We start from the raw sequence: 9,350 nt of genomic DNA on the forward strand, positions 1-9,350 counted from the left end.
CCTCTTTCATTGGTGGTCAGTGAGAGGAGCATAGTTCTCATTGAAATACTGGTCAGTTTGTTGATTTAAATTTACTTGTTCTTTATTTTAAATATTGTATTTGTTCTCGTTTTGTTTTTTTACTTTAAAATAAGATATGTGCAGTGTGCATAGGGATTTGTTCATAGTTTTTTTTTATAGTCTGGCCCTCCAACAGTCTGAAGGACAGTGAACTGGCCCCTTGTGTAAAAAGTTTGGGGACCCCTGGTTTTTAGTGTATACATTTTCATTTTTATCCAATCCCAGAGATTTCCCTGCTTTTCTTTCTTCTGCCTCCCTAATCTATCACCAATCAATTTCATGTAACCCCCCACCCCTTACATCTTTCTCTTGGATTCTAATATATAAGTGGTGAAACTGCTATTTTTAGGAGCTGTTGGGCAGATAAAATATATTATGCTCACTTTGTTAAAGATGGCGCTGCCCACATGGAAGCCTGTCGCCCAGGTGATATTAATGTGTGTTGGGGGCAGGCTGTGGGCAAGCAGGATTCTTGTAGCCTGGGGCTTGGTTTTAGGACTAAGCCTTTCCCACCCTTTTTGATGTGGGGTGGTACAATCCAATTATGCCTCAGATAAGTGACTTTGTATTAGAGACTTCCCTATTTTGTATATTGGATTAAAGGTTTTGATTTCTACACTATAAAATGGGTGCAGAACGGGAACTTGCTCTCTTAGTTCCTGAGATTAGCATTAGAGGAGAGAGTAGAGAGCAGAGAGAGGCCACGTGGAGGAAACCAGGCTGCTGTGATGGTGGCCATGTCTACTGGCTTTACATTTGGCGTAGTCTGTGTCAGGATTCGATACAGTTCGGTATGGAGCCATGTTGGGCAGATAAAATATATTATGCTCACTTTGTTAAAGATGGCACTGCCCACGTGGAGGCCATTGCCCAGGTGATATTAATGTGTGTCTCTGTGGGCTGAGGGCAGGCAGAATCCTTGTAGCCTGGGGCTTGGTTTTGGGATTAAGCCTTTCCCACCCTTTTTGATGTGAGGTGGTACAATCCCATCTTGACTCAGATAAGTGACTTTGTATTAAGAGACTTCCCTATTTTGTATATTGGATTAAAGGTTTTGATTTCTACATTATAAAATAGGGGCAGAACGGGAGCTTGCTCTTGGTTCCTGAGATTATCATTAGAGGAGAGAGCAGAGCAGTGAGCAGAAGGAGGCCACGTGGAGGAGGCCAGGAGAAGCAGCCAAGATGGCGGAGTGTTGAGTGAGAGGCCAGTTAGTGCAGAGTTTGTGCAGGGAGAAGGAAGGAGATGGGGAACAGAGGTGAATAAGTCTGGTGAGCTAGAAACCTTTGATTCTAGGAAACTTAGATAAGTCAGTAGCTTTGTGAGCACTGAATGTGAGTGGGTTTTGATGCCCAGTGTGTTTTTACTTGCCCGCTGGGTGCAAGCTAGAATTAAAAATAATGGCCCACCAGTTCTTGGCTCCGTTGTTTCTTTACCGACTGTCCGAATCCAATGCGAACCTGCATGGGCCAGGCTGCTGTGATAGTGGCCCTGGCCACTGGCTTTACAAGCCACCACCACCTTTGAGCAGTGGAGTAGAGGACTGGCTGCTGTTATGGTTCCCCATGGCTGTCCTTTTGGGGACTGTAGGCTGGCTGACTTTTACAGCCATGTGTGAGGAAACCGAGAGCTCTGTGAAAGAGGCTGCCTGGGACCTGCAAACGGAGCAGTGGAAGGAGCTGGAGCAAATGCGGGAGAAACAGATGCTGACCCTGGAGCTGGAGAAAGTGCTGGAGGAGGAGGCTGACCAGGTTTTCGAGATTCGCCTGGAAAAGGAGCAGCTGCTGGAGGAGGATTCACAAGTTCGTGAATTGCAGATTGTCCTGGATGTTGTAGAGAGCCAGCAGCGGCAGGAGGCAGGGGCTGAGGCCAGGGCTGGAGCTGCAAGGTCTGCAGAGCAGAAGGTGGCGGCAGCCTGGGGCTTGAGCCTGGCAGCGGGAGCTGGTGTTTTCAGTTCCTCTATGGAGGATGAGGAGAATCGGGCTGGAGTTGTGTAAAGCCAGGAGCCACCATTGTGGCCATTCACATGCAGGTTCACATTGGATTTGGACAGTCGGTAAAGAAACAACGGAGCCAAAAACTGGTGGGCCATCATCTTTAATCCTAGCTTGCACCCAGCGGGCAAGTAAAAACACACACTGGGCTCCAAAACCCACTCACATTCAGTGCTCACAAAGCTACTGACTTATCCGAGTTTCCTAGAATCAAAAGTTTCTAGCTCACCAGACTTATTCACCTCTGTTCCCCATCTCCTTCCTTCTCCCTGCACAAACTCTGCACTAACTGGCTTCTCACTCAGCACTCCACCATCTTGGCTGCTTCTCCTGGTCTCCTCCACGTGACCTTTCTCTGCTCTCTGCTCTCTCCTCTAATGCTGATCTCAGGAACTAAGAGTGCAAGGTCCTGGCCTGCCCCACTTTATAGTGCAGAAATCAAAACCTTTAATCCAATACACAAAATAGGGAAGTCTCTAATACAAAGTCACTTATCTGGGGCATGATGGGATTGTACCACCCCACATCAAAAAGGGTGGGAAAGGCTTAATCCTAAAACCAAGCCCCAGGCTACAAGGATCCTGCCTGCCCACAGCCCACAGAGACACACATTAATATCACCTGGGCAACGGCCTCCACGTGGGCAGCGCCATCTTTAACAAAGTGAGCATAATATATTTTATCTGCCCAACAAGTTGCAATCCGCAGTCTCCATAAAATGAGAGCCCAACTGGAAGGAGCACCTACTACGGCCCTGGTAGGTCTGCGATTTTGGGACATAGGGCTGGACAGGCTCTCCGGAGCAGAGATGGAAATGCTGACTGCCATTGCCATGTGCTCCTCTTTGGGACAGTGTAAGACCTGCCAGGATGGCAGGGATGAGGGGGATGGCTGATGCCCCATATGCATGGACTGATTTCCTGGACTATGACTGGAGTGGGCACTGGCTCCTTTATTGGATGGACTTACTGATTTTGGACAATGTGAAATACCCTGATGGGGGTGGGAGTGGCTTTGCTGGAAGCACTCCCCTGCCCCGGGAAGCTTTTCCCGTGGCTAGAAAGAAGGCCGAGGACATTTTGCGCTTTTGGCAAAGTGTTCAGATACTGGTGAAATGTACCTTGTAATTGTTGAAATTGTATGATTTGTCACGTTGTTGTAATTTGTGTAATGTGCCTAATTTCCTTGCACAGGGATGCCGGTGATGTAGATTGTGGGTAGTAAAGTGAGCATAGGGGTGGATTGTTGGGCAGATAAAATATATTATGCTCACTTTGTTAAAGATGGCGCTGCCCACGTGGAGGCCATTGCCCAGGTGATATTAATATGTGTTGGGGGCGGGCTGTGGGCAAGCAGGATCCTTGTAGCCTGGGGCTTGGTTTTAGGATTAAGCCTTTCCCACCCTTTTTGATGTGGGGTGGTGCAATCCGATCATGCCCCAGATAAGTGACTTTGTATTAGAGACTTCCTTATTTTGTATATTGGATTAAAGGTTCTGATTTCTACACTATAAAATGGGGACAGACCGGAGGCTCACTCTCTCGGTTCCTGCTATCACCATTGCAGGGGCCTCCCTGATCCCTTGCCCTCCATGGGAAAAGCAGGTTTTCTGCTTTTCCCTTGGCTTCTCTTGTGACTTGCCTGTCTTGGTGAGACACCAATAAACAGAATGGCCCACCATCCTCCGACTCCGCCATTTCTTTACCATCTGCCCGAATCCAATGAGAACCTGCATGTGAATGGCCACGATGGTGGCCCCTGGCCATACACAGTAATTTTGGGAACCCCCTAAACTTGTAGTTGGTGTCAGAAGTGATGATAGTCTTGGTGACTGTGTCCTCTAATTTTGTATTCGGGCCCTATCCTTGTAGGTGTTGTCAGATGTTTTGGGGAGACGTGGCACTCTGAAGTACTCTACCCTCAAACCTAACATTTGAGCTAACTGCAAGTAGTTGATGTCAGAAGAGGTGGGAGTCAGTAGAATAACCCTAAGTCACTGAAACACATGGCTTGGAAAGAGAAAGTGTAAAGGGTAGGTCTTGACGAGCCTTTGATTCTTGGATGGTCGCGGGGTTATCCATGGTGTGAGATGGCAGCTATGCTGTTATCAGTTACTGGAAATAAAAGCTACCAGTGGAATTTAGAAATGATGGATCTAACTCATCTAGCTCATGGGATTCATAAGGAAATGCAAAGTAACACGAAGAAAAGTAAATACAGTTTTTTGGTTATTGTTATTTATTATAACAGCTAAAATGAAAGTAATGGAGAGTAGGTGGGGGTGGATCCTGGATTTGGGCAGTTTTGGAGCTTCTGTCTTCAGCTTCAGGACTATTACCCACATCCTGGCTAAAGTTAAATGAAAAGGAAGTGTTGTGGTATATCCTGATGCCGGGCCAAAATTGAATTATGGCCAGACTGTGTTACAGCCTCTAGCCTCAGGGCTTCTAGTTATGGGAGAAGTAAGAAGAAAACCAGAAGAAAGTTTTAAGTAGATATTGACCCTGGGCACCACTTGGATTCCAGCCTGCTCATGCTCTAGCCTCTGGATTCAAGGCTGTTATTTTCAGAAAAGTTAAAATGAACAAAATTTATAAAGCAGATAATATATCTTATCCATTCAGGGGGTGGAATGGGCAAGCAGTAGGCCATCTGTCTGGGTTGGGTAGTTTGTGGAGTTAGTTGTGAGAAGAGAGCGCTAAGTACTAGATTGGGGCCAGATTACAGAAGGTCTTGAGTGTAAGAAGTAGACAGCCATTCAAGATGTCTGGAGGGAGTGCCAGGAAAATTACAAGGAATAATTAGCAGGGCGTTGTCCTCTCCAGCCATCTAGGTGATTGCTGTTGCTTGGGGGGCATTTGGCCCCTACGGCAGGAAGGTGGTGGCTGTGAAGAAGACGGAAAAGTCGCTGGAGTAGATCAACTCTAGACTCTGATTTGTTATGAAAAGTGGAAAGTACCGCTGGGGTACATGTGGACTTTGAAAACGATCAGACAAGGCAAAATGAAGCTGGTTATCCTCGCCAACAGCTGTCCAGCCTTGAGGGAATGTGACCATAAAGGACTATACTGTATTGGCCAAGGCTGGTGGCCACCACTGACTGACAGTAATATTGAACTGTGTATGAAAAGTGCTACAGAGTGTGCACACTGGCTGTCACTGATCCAGGTGACTTTAATGGCATTAGAAGCACGCCAGAACAGACTGGCTAAAAGTAAATCATGCAACATTTTTTTTTAATAAAACTGGCCAAAGTGTTTTTTTTTTTTTTTTTTTTAAAGAAATATTAACAGAGACTCATAGCTAATCCTGATGCTCCTAACAAGGTAGTGGTTTTCATACTATTTTGACCAGGAGTTACAGTAAAAATACATTTACAGTGGTACCTTGAGATATAAACAGACCAACATACAAATTTTTTTTTTTTTTTTTTTTTTTTTTTTTTTTTTTTTTTTTTTTTTTTTTTTTTTTTTTTTTAAGATACGAGCTGCGACTCGGTCCGTATTTTTGTTCAAGGTCCGAGTGAAATTCCGAGATACGAGTTGTGATTCGGGAAGCTGCCGCTAGTTGCTGCGTTGGCGCACGGGTCCAGTGTCGGCAGTTTGATATACGAATTGACTGACTTACGAGCTCGGTTACAGAACGAATTAAATTCATTATCTCAAGGTGCCACTGTATATTGAAAGCCAGCACACACACACACATACACACACACCCCTGAAACTCCAGTTTAACAGGTTCAGCTTCAACTGGTGTGCTGCACTCTGTTTTCCATTCCATTCTACCATATTCCACCTCCCTCTACTCCATTATCTCTCATGCTGCATTTGACCCACTCAATTGATTTTTCTCCTTATTAATAAATAGCCTGAGGTTTGAAGAATACTGTTTTAAGATGATAAATCAGTGTGGTGAGGGAGAAATAGGAGGTGGGAGGACGGTTACTAGATAACAGAAATAGTTCCTATACAAAGAAGTTCATGAATTCATCCTTTCAACAAACATTTATTAAGTGTCTACGACACACCAGGCAAGAAGACCCTGTAGTATCCTTGAAGTGCTCAACGTTAGTGGGGAAGACAGGTAGCCAACTCACTGTTGTAGGTCTTCAACAAATACTTTAGAAAATATTGCAGGATGGTCTAACTACCTGAAGAAAGTTGGGAAGCTTTTACAGAGAAAAGGATGCTTGAGGTGGTTCTTAAAGACTGAGCACCTTGGAAAGGATAGTGTGACAATGACTAGGAGGTTTAAGCACCAAATGTGATCTGGGTAATGTAGCCAGATTTAGTAAATAAAAACAGTGCCCCTGTTAAATTTGAATTTCAGATAAACAATGAAATATATGTGTGTGTGTGTATGTGTGTGTGTGTGTATGTATATTAATTAGTGAGAGGGAGAGAGAGAAAGATAGACAAGAAGGGAGAGAGGTGAGAAGCATCAACTCGTAGTTGCGGCACCGTAGTTGGTCATTGCTTTCTCATATGTGCCTTGACTGGGGGGCTACAGCAGAGCCAGCGACTCCTTGCTCAAGGCAGTGAACTTGGGGCTCAAGCCAGTGACTCTGATTCCACACTCAAGCGGCCACCCCGTGCTCAAGCTGGTGAGCCTGCGCTCAAACAGGGTCAGCCCACACTGTGACCTTGAGGTTTTGAACCTGGGTCCTCAGTGCCTCAGGCTGATGCTCTTTCCACTGTGCCACTGCCTGGTTAGGCAACAATGAATAATTTTTGGTACAAATATGTCCCATTGATTTGGGAGGTGTAAGACATTCTATTCTCTGTGGCTTGAACATGGGTGGGTATGGGGAAGTGGTAGAGGTGAATCTGGGAGTGTTTTGGAATCATATTGTGAAATGTTGGGAGAGGATAAGACTCTCCCCTGTGACTTCTGCTCACACCGAAGACTAAAATCCACACAGAAAAATATGTAATCCCTTTTTAAAATTGAGTTTATTGGGGCGACACTGGTTAACATAATTACACAGGTTTCCGGTGCCTAATTCTACAACACGTCTCTGTACACTGTATTGTGAGCCCCCCGGCCCCCAATCAAGTCTTCATCCATCACCATTTATCCCCCCACACCCTTCCCTCTTCCGCCTTCCCCCACCCCGGCAGCTACCCCACTGTTCTCAGTCTCCGTGAGTTTTTCTTTCTGTATGTGTGTGTAGCCCTTGAGTCCTTAGCTAATTAACATTAAAAGGCAGACTCCTAGTAGGTGGGTAGAATGATTACTATTAATGATTATTAATTGCATTTGAGTAATTCTTTCTCACCTTCTATCTTGCTGTTTTTTTTTTTTTTTTTCCTTTGCATTTTTCTGAAGCTGGAAATGGGGAGAGACAGTCAGACAGACTCCCAGATGCGCCCGACCGGGATTCACCTGGCACGCCCACCAGGGGGCGATGCTCTGCCCCTCCGGGGCATCGCCCTGTTGCGACCAGAGCCACTCTAGCGCCTGGGGCAGTGGCCAAGGAGCCATCCCCAGCACCCGGGCCATCTTTGCTCCAATGGAGCCTCGGCTGCGGGAGGGGAAGAGAGAGACAGAGAGGAAGGAAAGGGGGAGGGGTGGAGAAGCAGATGGGTGCTTCTCCTGTGTGCCCTGGCTGGGAATCGAACCCGGGACCTCCGCACGCCAGGCCAACGCTCTACCACTGAGCCAACTGGCCAGGGCCTATCCTTCTGGTTTTAATTGTTTCTAAGATGCCTTTGTCTCTGTGTTTCATTGAGAAAAGGGAATTAACATATTTTGCCACATAAACTGATTACTTACTATATTCTAGCCTGAAGCCTCCATTAGGCTGTTAACAGTAATGGAATGAGTGACATGTGTGATCAACCAGGTGAGCAGTTTTCCAGGTGTCATAGACATAGGCTGTCTATCTTTCATTCTACTCCCTACCACTGTCTACCCTGTGCGTGGAAATGGCTCCCCCTCCCCATCCACTCTTCACCACATGGTGGAGTGGGCCCCTGGCTGGCCAGGGGAGGGACTCGACATACATTGGGTCAGGCAAAGTTCGATCTCTCTTGTCTTAGTTGTACTTGTAACTTTAAACTCAGGAGCTCACAGTAGCCTTGTTCTTCTACCATATGGAATGGAAAATTGGAGGAAGCCAGTCAACACTGAGAGGTGGTGGTGGCTTGGGCAGTAAGTCAGTGAAAAACAGATAGAGAGTGTGAACATTTTTGTTAAAGAATGAAGAGACACAGAAGGTAGACAGGAAAGAGGAGAGAGAATTAGGAGATGAGGCCTTTGGGAAGTGATTATGTCATGAGGGCAAAGCCTTCATGAATGGGATTAATGAATACCCTTATAAAAGAAGCTTCTGGGAGCTAGCTCGCCCCTCTGCCATGTGAGGACACAATGGAAAGATGTCTATGAATTGGAAAGGGGCTCTCACCAGACACCAAGTCCTCTGGCACTTAGATCATGGGACTTCCTGCCTCCAGAACTGTGAGAAACAAAGATTTGTTGTTTACAAGCCACCCCCCCTCCAGCCCAGCTATGGTTTATTTATTTTTATTTTATTTTTTTATTGAGAGAGACAGAGACAGAGAGAGAGTCAGAGAGAGGGACAGACAGACAGGAAGGGAGAGAGATAAAAAGCATCAGTTCTTTGTTGCGGCACCTTAGTTGTTCATTGATTGCTTTCTCATATGTGCCTTGACTAGGGGGCTCCAGTTGAGCCAGGGACCCCTTGCTCAAGCTAGAGACCTGGGGCTCAAGCCAGCGATCCTGGGGCATGTCTATGATACCATGCTCAAGCTAGCAACCCTGTGCTCAAGCTGATGAGCCTGCGCTCAAACCAGAGACCTCCCGGTTTTGAACCTGGGTCCTCTGCATCCCAGGCCAGCACTCTATCAACTGTACTATTGCCTGGTCAGGTGCTATGGTGTTTTGTAATAGCAGCTTGACTGGACTAAGATAGTCAGACATTCTTAAGCAGCTTCATCAAATTTTCCATTGATTTAGAGTCCAGCCCAAATTGTTTGTGAGCTTCATTATCTATTTCTGTCTAGCTATTCTCTCTGTCTCTGCCTCTGTCTCTGTCTGTTTGTCTGCCTGTCTCTCTCCCCTTTCCTGGTAGAATCAAAGGCATTAAAAGATGTAATAATTTCTTCCTCACTCATTTTCCCTCTTTTTGTGAAAGTTTGGGAGGTTGAAACTGATGAGACACCTGTAGAAGGTCAAGAGTTATTGAAGGTGAAATATTTCAAATAGGAGAAAAGTCAATGTGTGCAGACACGCTGGTGTGTCTCTGTGTGCATGTGCGCATGCGTGTGTGGGTGT

General features: G+C 46.0%; 1 pseudogene; it reads left to right on the plus strand.

Moving 5' to 3' along the window:
* Nucleotides 1–797: 797 nt before the first annotated feature.
* On the plus strand, nucleotides 798–5,266 carry LOC136311166 (large ribosomal subunit protein eL30 pseudogene; annotated as a pseudogene).
* The last annotated feature ends 4,084 nt before the right edge of the window (nucleotides 5,267–9,350 follow it).

This window comes from Saccopteryx bilineata, chromosome 7 (assembly GCF_036850765.1).
Source record: "Saccopteryx bilineata isolate mSacBil1 chromosome 7, mSacBil1_pri_phased_curated, whole genome shotgun sequence".
Lineage (NCBI taxonomy): Eukaryota > Metazoa > Chordata > Mammalia > Chiroptera > Emballonuridae > Saccopteryx > Saccopteryx bilineata.